The following is a 17067-nucleotide window of genomic DNA, read 5'->3' as shown; positions in this document are numbered from 1 at the left end:
TGCAGTAGACTATGCCAATTTCATGAATTTTTCCTTGGCCTTAATCATCCATCATACATGACACAAATTATGGCCACCTTAACAAAATTTGAGTTTCTAAGACTCGTGGCTATAGGTTCTAGCATCCCACTCGACGACCACATAGGCCATTTTCACATGGCTTAAAGTTTACAACCCACAATTCGACAAAATATAATAGCCTATACATGCCAAATGTTCTTCAACAACAAAAAACAATACCACAAGATTTCAGCCGGTGTGATGACTTCAACGACGGTTCCGAGCACGCAACAATATGAGTCCAAGAGACCTAAAATGGGTGACAAGAAAACACCGAGTGAGTTTACAACTCAGTAAGTCATAAGCATTCGTCAATCCACTGATAAAGTTACTACTACATGTACAACAAATGAGGCTAGGTACTCGTCCATATCGAATCTATACCATAATACCTCGGACCTTTTGGTCCAATCTCGCACCAATTCATACATCCACATTTCATATTCTACACAACAAGATAATCAAGCATTTTTACACATTAACTCATTTTCCAGCACAACCATACAATTTCAATCATCACATAGATTTAAGGCTTACCAAATTCAACCCCAAGCATGAACGTATTACCTATTCGTCATGAGCTCAAGGTACTTACCGATCCGCTGTCCATACTCACTCGATGGAGACACACCCTCCATATAATTGTTCGATTGGAGATATTTATATATATATAGAGTACGCACACACAGTGCTTAATACTCGATTTCGCACACTTAGTGCCATGCGATTTAGGCCCACACACAGTGCCATGCCCTTCGAGCTCGCACACTTAGTGCCATATATTTCCAGCATGCACACTTAGTGCCATATATTTCCAGCACGCACACTTAGTGCCAATCTCATCACCGTACACACGTATTGCCCGACACTTAGTGCCGAAAGCAAACTTTCTACACATTTCACTATTTCTTTTACATTCAACAATTGTCATCACTCCATACACATACATTTTCATTTATATATATATATCATCCCATTAAACACAATTGCATAAATTTTACAATCATTTAAGCAATATCAAATACGTGCTTAATGACTTACCTCGTGTTGGGTAAAATAGTTCCAAGTCGGCTACTCGATGACCTTCGTCTTTCCCTTGCTTGATTCTCCTTCTTTAACTCCTTGAGCTTAATCAATAAATCACTAGTTTAACCATCTTGCTAAACATTCATAATTCAACTACACATGCATATGTATGCTTGTATATTCGCAACCATTCTTACTAATCGTCCATTTGGTCGATTATACACCTAACCGAATATGCACCAAAACTTGATTCAACATTACCTACATACTCACTTTAATGGCCGAATATATATATATATGTACAATGTCAACTAACATCTTTTAATCACCTAATTTCATCTCATGAACATTTAATCAAATTTTCCCAATCTAGCATATTTTCACATCCATTTGTAACATCATGTACAAACACATATACACATATATCAAAACACAAATTTTACCTATCATGCAACAAGCATAAATCGCACTTATGAGCATGCCATGGCGAATACATCCCACACCATCCCCTTTCAATTTTTGGTCATGGTTAAACAAAGAAAACTCCATGTCTTACTCAAGAATGCTAAAAGAAATTTCAAGAGTAGTCAATCCATCATTACATGTATCATCAACAAGCTTCACATTTAGCATGCAATGGCTTTAACACAATATCAACCTTGGCCAAATACCATTTCCATGGCATAACAAGGATTTGAACCATGGGCTAACATGAACATCAAGTTAGCAACTAAAACATGCATGAATCTCATGACACAACCTCAAACATACCTTAATCTTGACACAAGTATGACCAAATCTCCTTCTAGTTCTCTTCTAAACCAAGCATGAAGCAAAAATCCTTCCTTTTTCCCTTAGTATTTTCAGCCAAGATTTTGAGAATGGATGAACAATTTTTTTCATTTCTTTATTTTTCTACATAATCCACTAACTAAACATGTTGGAAACATGTTCCCTTGCCCATATTCTTGTCATGGCTGGCCACTCACCTTAGGAAGTGGGTTATTTGACATGCAAGGACAACTATTTTCCACATGTATTAATAGGCCACCTTACAATTGCCTAGCACATTTCTAAATTTTCTCACATAAGTCCTATTTGATAAAAATTCACTTACTATTAACAAAATCCAAACACGAAATTTTCACACATGCATATATACATATAATGAGCATCAATTATGATGGTTAATTATTATTATGACTTCGGTTTGGTGGTCCCGAAACCACTTTCCGACTAGGGTCGATTTAGGGATGTCACAACTCTCCCCACTTAGAAATTTTCGTCCCGAAAATCTTACCGTAAATAGGCTCGGGTATCGCTCTTTCATAGAGTCCTCAAGTTCCCAAGTGGCTTCTTCCATTCCGTGTTTATGCCACAACACCTTCACTAACGGGATTTTCCTATTGCGCAACTCTTTTACTTCACGCCTCATAATGCGAATCGGTTCCTCTTCATAGCTCAAATTAGGTGAATCTCAATCTCGGATGGAGCAATTACGTGCGATGGATCAGACCTATATCGTCGAAGCATCGAGACATGAAAAACGTTGTGAATCCTTTCGAGCTCAAGGGGCAAAATTAATCGATATGCGACTGGCCCAACTCGTTCGGATACTTCATATGGCCCGATAAACCTCGGACTCAATTTGCCCTTACGACCAAATCTAAGCACCTTCTTCCAAGGTGAAACTTTGAGAAAGACCTTGTCTCCAACCTGATATTCAATATCTTTTCTTTTCAAATCCGCATACGACTTTTGGCGATCCGGCGACTTTCAAACTTTCACGAATTACTCGAACTTTTGCTCGGCATCCTTAACCAAATCAACCTCAAGAATTTACCTTCACTAAGTTCAGGTCCGAATAATGGGGTACGGCATTTACGACCGTATAAAGCCTCGTAAGGCGCCATCTTAATACTTGATTGAAAGCTATTGTTGTAGGCGAATTCAATCAAAGGTAAATACCGTTCCCATGAACCACTAAACTCAAGGATGCAACATCTCAACATATCCTCGAGTATTTGAATTATCCGTTCGGATTGACCATCGGTTTGGGGATGAAAAGCGGTGCTAAAATGCAGCTTGGTACCCAAAGCATCTTGCAATTTCTTCCAAAATCGCGACGTAAATCTTGGGTCTCTATCCGACACGATAGAAATAGGCACCCGTGTAATCTCACAATCGAGAAACGTACAATTCCGCTAATTTGTCCATTGAAAATCCGTGCGACGACGGGATAAAGTGAGCCGACTTAGTTAGTCTATCGACAACGACCCAAATCGCATCCTTCTTACTCATCGACAATGGCGGTCCGGATACAAAGTCCATTGTGACTCGATCCCATTTCCATTCGGGTATCATGATCGGTGAAGTAATCCCGATGGCACTTGATGTTCCGCTTTCACTTGTTGACATATCGGACACCTTGAAACAAATTGAAATGTCTCGTTTCATACGGGCCACCAAAATTGGCGTTTGGTCATTGTACATTTTAGTACTACCGGGTGGATTGACATTCGACTACAATGGGCTTCATTTAGAATTATCGAAATAAGTTCAATTCTTTGGAACACACAGACGACTTCTAAACCTTAAACAATCGTCATCATCAATTTGAAACTCGATTCCTTGCTCGAACACACTCGGCCCGTTTGCAAGCAACTCCTCATCAACTTTTCGAGCTTCCCGAATTTGATGAGCCAACAATGGTTTGGCCTTCAATTCGCTACTAACACATTGTCGGGTAGAATAGACAAGTGTACATTCATCGTCGTAAAGCAAGCGGTGATTTCCGACTTAAGGCATCCGCAACCACATTGGCCTTTCCGGGTGATAATCAATAACGAGTTCATAATCTTTTAACAACTCGAGCCATCGTCTTTGTCGCAGATTTAAGTCTCTTTGAGTCATCAAATATTTGAGACTTTTGTGATCCGAATACATGGCACTTCTCACCAAATAAGTAATGTCGCCATATCTTTAAGGCGAATACGATGGCGACCAATTCGAGATCATGGGTCGGATAATTTTTCTCATGTGGCTTTAATTGTCTCGACGCATAGGCCACAACTCGCCCTTCTTGCATCAATACGTAACCCAACCCAAGTAGGGATGCGTCACTATAAATGACAAACTCTTTGCCCGATTCGGGTTGCACTAGAATTGGGGCTTCATTCAAATAAGCTTTCAGTTGATCGAAACTTTTTCGACATTTCTCCGTCCATTCGAACTTAACATCCTTTTGGAGTAAGCCGTCATTGGCGTGGCTATCGTCGAGAAACCTTTTACAAATCGTCGGTAATAACCGCAAGCCCCAAAAAGCTCCTAACTTCGGTAACATTCCTTGGTGGTTTCCAATCGACTATGGCGAAATTTTGTTCGGTCCACCTCGACACCGATGCGGACATCACGTGCCCCAAAAGCTAACCTCTTTCAACCAAAATTCACATTCTTGAACTTTGCGTATAACTGCTTATCTCGTAAGATTTGCAACACTAGCCTCGGTGTTCAAGATGTTCGGTTTCATCTCTCGAATAGACCAAAATGTCATCGATAAATACAACTACGAACCGATCCAAGTATGGCCTGAAAATTCTATTCATTAAATCCATAAACACCGTAGGGCATTAGTGAGCCCAAACGGCATCACCAAGAATTCGTAGTGACCGTACCTCGCTCTAAAAGCGGTTTTGGGTATGTCCGATTCTCGGACCCTCAACCGATAGTACCCGACCTCAAATCTATCTTTGAAAACACCGAGGCTCCCTTTAATTGATCAAACAAATCGTCAATTCGTGGCAATGGATATTTATTCTTTATCGTCACTTTATTGAGTTGACGATAGTCGATGCACAACCTCATGGTTCCGTCCTTCTTCTTCACAAACAATACAAAGCGCCCCATGGAGAAAAACTCGGTCGGCGAAACCTCTATCCGTCAATTCTTGCAATTGAACCTTCAATTCCTTTAATTCCGTTAATGCCATACGATACGGGGCTATTGAAATCGGCGTAGTACCGGTACAACCGATGCGAATTCCACTTCTCGAACCGGTGGCAATCCGGTAACTCCTCGGAAAAACATCTGAATACTCACAAACCACGGTACCGATTCGAGTTTCCTTTCCGTCTCTTTACTCCCAAACACATACGCAAGGTATGTTTCACACCCTTTTCACATATCTTCGAGCGGTCATAGAAGATATTATTCTTGCACTCCCTTTAAATCAAGAGACTCGACTCGGACTACCTCATTATTTGCACTCCTCAAATTAATGGTTTTCCTTTTGCGTCCACCTTGCATCATGTACGGTCACCAATCCATACCAAGAATAACATCGAATTCATGAAATGGTAGAAGCATCGGATCGGTAGGAAAGCGAGATTCTCGAATTATTAGGGGCATCTCTTGCACACTTTATCAACAAGCACGTATTGACCCAAAGGGTTTGACACTCAATTCGAACTCAGAGACTCAACGGTAGAGTCTTCTTTGGATGCTAAGGTTTCACATACATATGAGTGAGTAGAGCGGGGTCAATCAATGCAATCACAATAGTATCAAAGAGAGTAAAAGTACCGGTGATAACGTCGGGGAGGATGCCTCCTCTCGTGCGCGGATGGCATATGCTCTAGCAGAGCACGGGTCTCGGATCGGACGGCAGATTAGAGGCTCCTCTCGATTACCACCCCTACCTCCAGAGATTCTCGGGGCCTACCTCCACCGTCGTTCCACTAGGTCTTGCACCTTGCGCCTTATTCCTCTCATCTAGCTCGTGCAATCTCTAATGAAGTGGTCCTTGAACCGCATCCATAACAGCCCTATTAACAGACTTACCCCAACATTCACCTAGGTGTCGTCTTCCACATTGGGGGCATTCAGGTCTCTCTTGACGATTATTGCCCACACTAGCTCTGAAGTAGCTCGGAGTCCGTCAATGGTCGGGCTCTAATGGAAATTCCCGATCGTCCTCGACTTCTGGTGTCCTCCCCGAACCTCTTTACACCGAGAACGGAGCTTTACTCGTCGATCTTTTACGGTAATCTCTTGCTTCAAATTCAGCCTTCTTCTTCTCCTCCCAAGTTCTTCCGCCTTGCGTGCTCGTTCGACTAGTGTCACGAACTCCTTTATCTCCAAAATTCCCACTAGTAACTTTAACTCTTCATTCAATCCTTCTTCAAATCTTTTGCACATCGCAACCTCATCAGCCACACACTCCCGAGCATACCGACTAAGTCTTACGAACTCATGTTCAGATTCAGAGATCTGATCATCCGCCTTGCTTGAGTTCCAAGAATTCCTTACGCTCGATCGATGAACCGTTGACTAATGTATTTCTTCGAAATTGGATTGGAAGAAATCCCAAGTAACTCGTTCATTTGGGACTATGGAAATTAAAGTCCTCCACCAATAGTAAGTGAGTCTCATAACAAGGATATAGCACACTTAAGACATTCGTCGGTGTGCATGACGATTCATCTAACACTCTAATGGTGTTATCGAGCGAACTCGGCCTTTTCGGCATCATCAAGAACTATGGCCTTGAACTCCTCAGCCCCACGCTTCCTAATCAAGTCCACAGGTGGTTTACTCAGCCTCACGGGATCGATGAATCGGAGGCATTGCGAGTCTTGGGGTGGAGTATTTAAATTCGGGAATGGTTGGACAGCCGGGTTGGTTCGGGCATATTATGCGACCCACTCATTCATCATAGTGAAGAAGGCATGTTTCGCCCTTCATTTTGATTATTCGCGGATGACTGAGGCTCAACAGCGGTGTCCCTTGCGCAGGAGCAGCCGCTACACTTTCAACGTCATCCGCCAAGGGTCTCTCTACCCGGGTTCCATCGCTAATCAAAACAAAAATTTCAACCGTCAAGTCATCACATTATTAAGCACTATCAATTTGGCATGTATAGCTAGACTCACACGCGCTATGGTAGTCCTAGAACCGACTAAACCATAGCTCTGATACCAATAAAATTGTAACACCCCTAACTCGTGACCGACGCCGTGTCGGACACGAGGGTTAACAGACAAATCCTCTTAAAGTACCGACCAATTTGGCATTTCTGGACAGGCTGGAAAACTGCGTCACCGTCGCCTTAAAATCATATCTCGAGTTCCAAAACTCGGAAACTGGTTTCGTAAATTTTCCTGAATTTAGACTCATATATCCATCCATGGATTTATTTTTAGAATTTTGGTTGGGCCAATTGGTACAGTTTATTAGTTAAAGTCACCCATGTTACAGGGATCGACTGCTCTGACCTCCGCGTGTTACAACTTGAATATCTTTCTGTACAGGGCTTTAATACTGGTGCCGTTTGTTTCTAATGAAACTAGACTCGAAATGGAATCTGTACATATAAGGCATGACTCCTAATTCTTTCTGGATAATTTATGGTAAATTTTCAAAGTCACGACAGGGGACCCAGAAATCGTTCTGGCCCTGTCTCACGAGAACTTTAATATCTCCCAGTATACTGCTCATATGGTCGTTTCGTTTCGTCCATATAAAATAGATTCATCAAGGATCAGTTCCATAATTTACTCACTATTTAATTCTACTTATACTATTTTTAGTGATTTTTCAATCTCATCTCACTGCTGCTGTCCGCAACAGTTACTGCAGTAGACTATGCCAATTTCATGAATTTTTCCTTGGCCTTAATCATCCATCATACATGACACAAATTATGGCCACCTTAACAAAATTTGAGTTTCTAAGACTCGTGGCTATAGGTTCTAGCATCCCACTCGACGACCACATAGGCCATTTTCACATGGCTTAAAGTTTACAACCCACAATTCGACAAAATATAATAGCCTATACATGCCAAATGTTCTTCAACAACAAAAAACAATACCACAAGATTTCAGCCGGTGTGATGACTTCAACGACGGTTCCGAGCACGCAACAATATGAGTCCAAGAGACCTAAAATGGGTGACAAGAAAACACCGAGTGAGTTTACAACTCAGTAAGTCATAAGCATTCGTCAATCCACGATAAAGTTACTACTACATGTACAACAAATGAGGCTAGGTACTCGTCCATATCGAATCTATACCATAATACCTCGGACCTTTTGGTCCAATCTCGCACCAATTCATACATCCACATTTCATATTCTACACAACAAGATAATCAAGCATTTTACACATTAACTCATTTTCCAGCACAACCATACAATTTCAATCATCACATAGATTTAAGGCTTACCAAATTCAACCCCAAGCATGAACGTATTACCTATTCGTCATGAGCTCAAGGTACTTACCCGATCCGCTGTCCATACTCACTCGATGGAGACACACCCTCCATATAATTGTTCGATTGGAGATATTTATATATATATAGAGTACGCACACACACAGTGCTTAATACTCGATTTCGCACACTTAGTGCCATGCGATTTAGGCCCGCACACACAGTGCCATGCCCTTCGAGCTCGCACACTTAGTGCCATATATTTCCAGCATGCACACTTAGTGCCATATATTTCCAGCACGCACACTTAGTGCCAATCTCGTCACCGCATACACGTATTGCCCGCACACTTAGTGCCGAAAGCAAACTTTCTACACATTTCACTATTTCTTTTACATTCAACAATTGTCATCACTCCATACACATACATTTTCATTTATATATATATATCATCCCATTAAACACAATTGCATAAATTTTACAATCATTTAAGCAATATCAAATACGTGCTTAATGACTTACCTCGTGTTGGGTAAAATAGTTCCAAGTCGGCTACTCGATGACCTTCGTCTTTCCCTTGCTTGATTCTCCTTCTTTAACTCCTTGAGCTTAATCAATAAATCACTAGTTTAACCATCTTGCTAAACATTCATAATTCAACTACACATGCATATGTATGCTTGTATATTCGGCAACCATTCTTACTAATCGTCCATTTGGTCGATTATACACCTAACCGAATATGCACCAAAAACTTGATTCAACATTACCTACATACTCACTTTAATGGCGAATATATATATATATGTACAATGTCAACTAACATCTTTTAATCACCTAATTTCATCTCATGAACATTTAATCAAATTTTCCCAATCTAGCATATTTTCACATCCATTTGTAACATCATGTACAAACACATATACACATATATCAAAACACAAATTTTTACCTATCATGCAACAAGCATAAATCGCACTTATGAGCATGCCATGGCCGAATACATCCCACACCATCCCCCTTTCAATTTTTGGTCATGGTTAAACAAAGAAAACTCCATGTCTTACTCAAGAATGCTAAAAGAAATTTCAAGAGTAGTCAATCCATCATTACATGTATCATCAACAAGCTTCACATTTAGCATGCAATGGCTTTAACACAATATCAACCTTGGCCAAATACCATTTCCATGGCATAACAAGGATTTGAACCATGGGCTAACATGAACATCAAGTTAGCAACTAAAACATGCATGAATCTCATGACACAACCTCAAACATACCTTAATCTTGACACAAGTATGACCAAATCTCCTTCTAGTTCTCTTCTAAACCAAGCATGAAGCAAAAATCCTTCCTTTTTCCCTTAGTATTTTCAGCCAAGATTTTGAGAATGGATGAACAATTTTTTTTTCATTTCTTTATTTTTTCTACATAATCCACTAACTAAACATGTTGGAAACATGTTCCCTTGCCCATATTCTTGTCATGGCTGGCCACTCACCTTAGGAAGTGGGTTATTTGACATGCAAGGACAACTATTTTCCCACATGTATTAATAGGCCACCTTACAATTGCCTAGCACATTTCTAAATTTTCTCACATAAGTCCTATTTGATAAAAATTCACTTACTATTAACAAAATCCAAACACGAAATTTTCACACATGCATATATACATATAATGAGCATCAATTATGATGGTTAATTATTATTATGACTCGGTTTGGTGGTCCCGAAACCACTTTCCGACTAGGGTCGATTTAGGGATGTCACACTTCGGGACTTAGCCCGGATATAACACCAGCACAAATGCTCTTCGGGAATTAGCCTGGATACATCATTACCACGAATGCTCTTCGGGACTTAGCCCAGATATAACACTAGCACGAATGCTCTTCGGGACTTAGCCCGGATATAAAACTAGCACGAATGCTCTTCGGGACTTAGCCCGGATATATATAACTCTCGATTCTCATGTATATATATATCAATGCACATTAGTATATCATTTACATTACTTGAATACAAACACAACAATGCTTATCGACCATTCATCTTTCAGTTCCATAGCCACATACAAAGATCACATTTATAGTCATAACACTCTTTCAAAATTGCATCACTTATACCCTTATAATTCAATCCAAATCAAAATTCAAATACAAGTACATGATACGTACCTGATCAACTTAATAATTTAAGCATATCCAAGTGAAGTTATATCGCAAATTCTCATAGTCAGAAGCTTGCTACAGCTCGATCGGGATCAAGATTCATTACAATACAACAAACACATTTTAAAAGTCAAAAATCATCACACTATCACTTTATCACTTTATGGCACGTATAAATAGACTCACGCGTGCTACGTTAGTCCTAGAATCAACTAAACCGTAGCTCTGATACCAATAAAATGTAACACCCCAACCCGTATCCGTCGCCGGAATAGGTAAAGGGGCATTACCAGACTTGAAACTCATATCAGAACAGTAATTTTTTTTTTTGAACATTCCTTTAGATAAGTACTAAAGACAGTCAGGGATACAATTTAAACTTCTATAAGTACACATTAAAAAAAATGCCATTTTCGCATGGCTTATATACATTAACAAAAATATTCTTGACCCTTTGGTCTATTCTATACATGCCATAAAATAATTCTAAACATAACAGTAACAAACAGTGGATAGTGATAGTGTGACTAGTTGCTGACGATCCCCGAGCCTGTAGCTTCGAAATGAGATGTATAAAACAAAGAAAACAAAGTAAACGGAGTAAGCACTACAATGCTTAGTAAGTTTTAAGCAGTGTCAACAGATAACAATCAAATTATAACATAGTTGTTCGTATTTTTATTTCACTCTTCCTTCGGGCATACCATCCCTTTACCGAATATGCACATCTCATCATATACAACAGGCAGATAAACTTTCACATAAAAGTGAGCTCATGTGACATGGATATATTATATGATTTCACATAACCTCTCACACTGATCCGATGTCACATAATCATAGGAATAGTCTCATAGATTGCTCTCGTATGCATCACATAACTACCTTATGATTTAGTTCAAATCAAGCTCACATATAAACTTGGAGTACATACCTGTTTAACCTTTCGCATTGAATATATTTATAAGCAATTCTTATTAAGAAGTCTTATAGCTTTAACCTCTACTCGAATTATCAGCGAGACCTTTAGCTCAGATGAAATCTCCACACGAAGTTATCGGGACTTACCCGGACAAAATCTCCACACGTAGTCCTCGGGTCTTACCCGGACATAATCTCCACACGTAGTCCTCGGGTCTTACCCGGACATAATCTCCACACGTAGTCATCGGGTCTTACCCGAAATATATTTCCAAGTTTCATGTACATTTAATCACATGTTACAACATTCACATCGACTGTTATATTTGTAATTCATTTGCCTCATCAAATATCTAATAATACACACCTTTCACATTTGGTCATTCGGCCACAATATACACACATCGCCTACATATTTCACACTAGCCATTCGGCTTTACCACATATACATATCTCATACATACTTCACATTAGCCATTCGGCTTTACCACATATACATATCTCATATATATATTTCACATTAACCATTCGGCTTTACTACATATACATATCTCATACATATTTCACATTAGCCATTCGACTTTACCACATATACATATCTCATACATATTTCACATTAGCCATTCGGCTTTACCACATATACTTATCTCATACATATTTCACATTAGCCATTCGGCTTTACCACATATACATATCTCATACATTTTTCACATTAGCCATTCGGCTTTACCACATATACTTATCTCATACATCAATTTCCGCAACAGCTTATAAGCAACTCAAATAGTTTCATCAATGTTTACAACAAATTCACATATTCACTACAAGCTGTTTTCCTAAGCAATAGTCACTCAATTATTTATAACTGGAGCTACAAAACTCAAAATCAATTTCCGTTAATTTTCCCTGAATATAGACTCATATATCTTCCATTCATAAAATTTTCAGAATTTTAGGTTTGGCCAATCAATTCCAGATTTTTCTTAAAGCTTCCCCTGTTTCACTGTTTGACTAATCTGACCACTCTTCACTACGAATCAAATTTCTAATTGTACAGAACTCAAAATGTGTTCTATTGGATTTCATTTGAAACTAGACTCATTAAGGAGTCTAAGCATATAAATGTTATCTTATAACAATTTTTGTACAAATTATAATGATTTTCTAAAAACCGAACAGGGGATTTCGGAGTCATTCTGACACCGTCTCACTCAACTTTAAATATCTCTTTATAGGAAATTTCTTTGCTCACACGGTCTCTTTTATAAGAAACTAGACTAAGTAAGCTTTGATTACATATTTTATTCAGCCTATAATTCCACACCATCAATTTATGGTGATTTTCTAAAATCACGTTACTGCTGCTGTCCTAAGCAAAATATTACAATTTGCTCTTAAATTTCCAAGTCCAAACACTTATGAACTCACCATTTGAGTCTAAAACATATCATGGCCACATCATATCTTATTAAATCAACACATTGTGTCCTATTATGATTGAATTTACTTAACGTTTAATCACTTAAAACTTACCTCGGAAGTGGTCGACGACTAGATATCCACGGCTATTCGTTTACTTTCTCTTTTCCCTTATCCGGCTTTGATCCTCTAAGCTCTTGAGCTAAATCAAACAATTTATTTCCCAATCAAACACAATCACACGGCATCCATATACATTTTAGAACCATTCTTAACATATTTACTACTCATTTACAAACAAAATACTCATATCACATTTATAAAACTACCTTTCATAAACACTATGTATAAATATGCATTTCTTCACTATTTACTAAGTCAAGCCAAACCACATGATTCATTAATCGTTAATATATATATATATACAGCATTAACAACTTCACTTAAGCTTAAGTATAAAATTTGGTCTTACCAAATTTTGCACATTTTACCAAAATAATAACTACCAATTTTACACATAAGTGCCGAATCAAATCATACCATAGTTACAATATCACTTGACTAATGAAATATCCAAAATATCAATCTATCATTTACCAAATTCATAAACCACATATAAGGCACATTTTAAACTCAAGCATGTAACTTAACAACTTAACCATTAGTTGCCTAACCACAAACAAAACATATCATAGGCATGTAAAAACATATTTTACCAGTTGATAGCCAAATATAAATATACAACCCTTTACCATTTCCAAAATACATATGCATGGCCAACCTTTTAACCATATATTCGGTCATAAAATTTATTCTTTAATAATTCAACCAATTTCACAATTTAAATCAAAATTAATTGCGTCATTTATAACCGTACCTAAATGAACATCAAATAGTATACAAAACATATTCATACGTTAATATCTCAAACCTTACCTTACAACCAATATGCAAGATATCACATATTCGTAACTTAGCTTATGAAAGCATATGTATTATATCATAAACACATCTTTTACCAATTACCTCACTTAAGCCAAATTTTATAATCAACCACAAAAAAATATACCACAAATCATACTTCCAAAATGAGCTACTTCCATGGCTGATTATATTTCATCATTAACATATCTCATTTTCGAATCATATAATCAACATCACAAACACATCACTAAAACCCAAATCATACCTATCATATAACAAGCATAACAAAATAAACCAACCATGTCAAATATAACCATAATTTGATCAAACCTTGAAACCGAACTTAACAAAATAAACAAGCCATTGAATGATTAGAACTTGAACTAACCACCTTCTTTATACATAATTTTCTAAGAATTTCAAGGTACTTACCTCTTCCAAACCTCTTCCAAGCCGAACATGAAGCAAGAGAACTCCTCTCTTCTTCCTTTGATTTTCGGTCAAGAAGAACAAAGAGGATGAAGCCTTTTTCTTCTTTTTTTTTCTTCTAGGTACGGCAAAAGGGGGGGGGAGCAAGGATGAAACAACTTTGGTTTCTCCTCCCACTCCCTTCATATTTTATTGTTCTTCCCACAACATGTTATCACAAATTGTTTATAATATGTTTTACCCATCCCATTTTGTCTATCCTCAATGTCATGGCCGGCCACTACTAATTAAGTGGGGGAATTGACATGCAAGTCCACCCTTTTGATTTCATGCACTAATTGATCCTTATAGATTAACCTATCACATTTCAAAAGTGTCACACATAAGTCCTATTAACTAAATTCACATGCAATTAACAAAATTCAAATATGAAATTTTCACACATGCATATATACATATAATAAGCATCAAATATGACGGTTAATTATTTTTATGACTCGGTTTTGTGGTCCCGAAACCACTTCCCGACTAGGGTCACATTAGGGGTGTCATAGAAAGAATATTGCGTCAACAATTCATAAGCACGAATGAATAAGGTTGCAACTTCATCAATGCTTGTATCATACTTCAAACCCTAAATTCTATCTACCATTACAACATTTTTTGTAAAATACTAATTATAAATATACATTTTTTTGGAATAAGGGGCATCATTGCATTACTGTGCCTTTATTCCTGAGAAGTAACAATGGGGCGCAACAAACCCCTAGGGAGTACGTAATAGTGTCGACACACACTTATACAGTGACAACCTTTGGCCAGATTGATTTTTCTAGCGCTTCTATTGAAGTGTTCCCTTTTTAACGTTCCATACTATATGCACTTTGGAGTGTCTCTACTTTATAACTATATATACATATATAAGCAGCTGTACAAAGTAGATTCATTCAAGATTTAAAGAATGATAGAAGTCATCCATTACTAATGCAACCTAATCCATTCATCAAAGAATTGAAGCTACAACCTTCTGTCAAATTTATCCAACTCACTCATTGGTAATTTACATGATTCAAGAATTAAGCATCGAATGTGACAAAAAAGTTTAAACAATTTTCATTAAATATAATTAAACCTTGCATGCTTCATTTTCGAAAACAAAAATTTGAAATGTGGGTGCATTTCCAAGCCCCATGTGCATTCCCCCAAACTTAAAGTTTGCATTGTCCCCAATACACTAACACTAAAATGTAATGACAATGAAAATGCAATGACAATGTATACTTATCAAAATAAAACCTATAGCTACATGCAATGCATGAATACTATAACTAAAGCTTCAAACAAACTAACTCAGTTATCCGCAGTCGTCGATGTGGTTGCATGATGTTTCTTTCACCTCATTTTCTTCTCTTCCTTCTTTCAGTTTTTATCCTTAGAGCACTTCTTTTACTTTTCTTTGGGCATTGCGTGGTAGTCGGATTGCGGTTCAGTTCCTGGCTCAACCCTAGCATCATCGGCTGTTGTTTGTGTAGGAGAGGCCACTTGGAGTGGTCCAGTGTAGACCACTATTTCCTATGAATTGTATTGCTCCTCACTGGTGACCTCAGCAAATTTTGCCGGTCTCATTCCAGTTTGCTTCAAATTATCAATATTTGCACCTATAGACTCGAGTGACATCCTTCTTAACAAAATCTTCTTCTTCTTTTTCTTTTTCATTTTCAACAACTTCTTCTTCTTCAGCAACAATTTCCTCTTCTACAGCAACTTCTGCTTCTGCAACTTCAACTTCCTTCTCAACAATAGTGTCTTCTTGATTAGGAAAAATACAATCCTCAAGCAAGCCGTCAATCTTTCACAAGCATTCTTCGATGTCCCTAGTGTAACGTCCCGAATTAGGGCCTATTCGGAACAGTGGTTTCAGGACCACAAATTTGACGTAAGAAAACTTATTTTTTATTATATTTTTATGGTCTACAATTGCACGATATGATTTTGTAAAAATTTCGTTCGAAAATTTTGATGTTTGGCCACTCAATCTAGTCAAAAGGACTAAATTGTAAAAAGTGAAAAAGTTGAGTCTACATATTAGAGGTGTCAAATTTATTTGAAATTTTAAATTTGAGGTCCTTAAATGGTAATTAGACCATTGGTTAACTTTTGGACAAAAATAGACATGAAATGGGTGAAATAAAATATTTTTAAGTTAGGGGCATTTTGGTAATCTATAATTAAAAGAATTAAAAAGGGAAAATAAGCCAAAATTGTCCATCTTCTTCCCCATTCAGCTGAAATTTGCATGGAAGCCATGGATAGGGTTTGGTTCAAGCTTCCAAGCTCATTTGTAAGTGATCCTAAGCCCTGTTTTTAATGTTCTTTACATTTTTGAAGTCCCGGAAACTCGATTTAGCTATTTCCACCATTATTTTAAGCTAGGGTTTGTGTTTAAAAATTTTCCCATGGATGACATGCATGCTTTTTGATGTTTAATGATAGAATATGAATGCTCGATGTGTAATAAACGACTTTTACTAAGTGTTTTTTGGTGAAATTGTCAAAAAGGACCGTTTTGTAAAAGTTACAAAATTTGTCATAAAAGTGTGATTGAGTGGAAATTAGGGGCTACTATAGTTATGAAAATTACTTGGCTAGGCTTAAAGTACAAAGAAATTGAATGAAAATCATTTTACGAGCATTGAGGCAAAAGTACAAAAATGTGAAAGTTTAGGGGTCAAAATACAAACTTGTAAAAGTATGATTTTTTGACCCTTATGAATAATGTGACTAATTAGTAAGCTAAATGTGATATTATAGATTAAGGAAAATGAGATTCGGGCATAGATTGGAAATGAATGAGATTATGGACTAAATCGGAATAAATAGTCGTGCTCGCTTTCGAGAT

Source organism: Gossypium arboreum, chromosome 6 (assembly GCF_025698485.1).
Source record: "Gossypium arboreum isolate Shixiya-1 chromosome 6, ASM2569848v2, whole genome shotgun sequence".
In the NCBI taxonomy this organism is placed as follows: Eukaryota; Viridiplantae; Streptophyta; class Magnoliopsida; order Malvales; family Malvaceae; genus Gossypium; species Gossypium arboreum.
The sequence above is the reverse complement of the archived record's forward strand: the minus strand, read 5'-3'. Positions refer to the sequence as shown.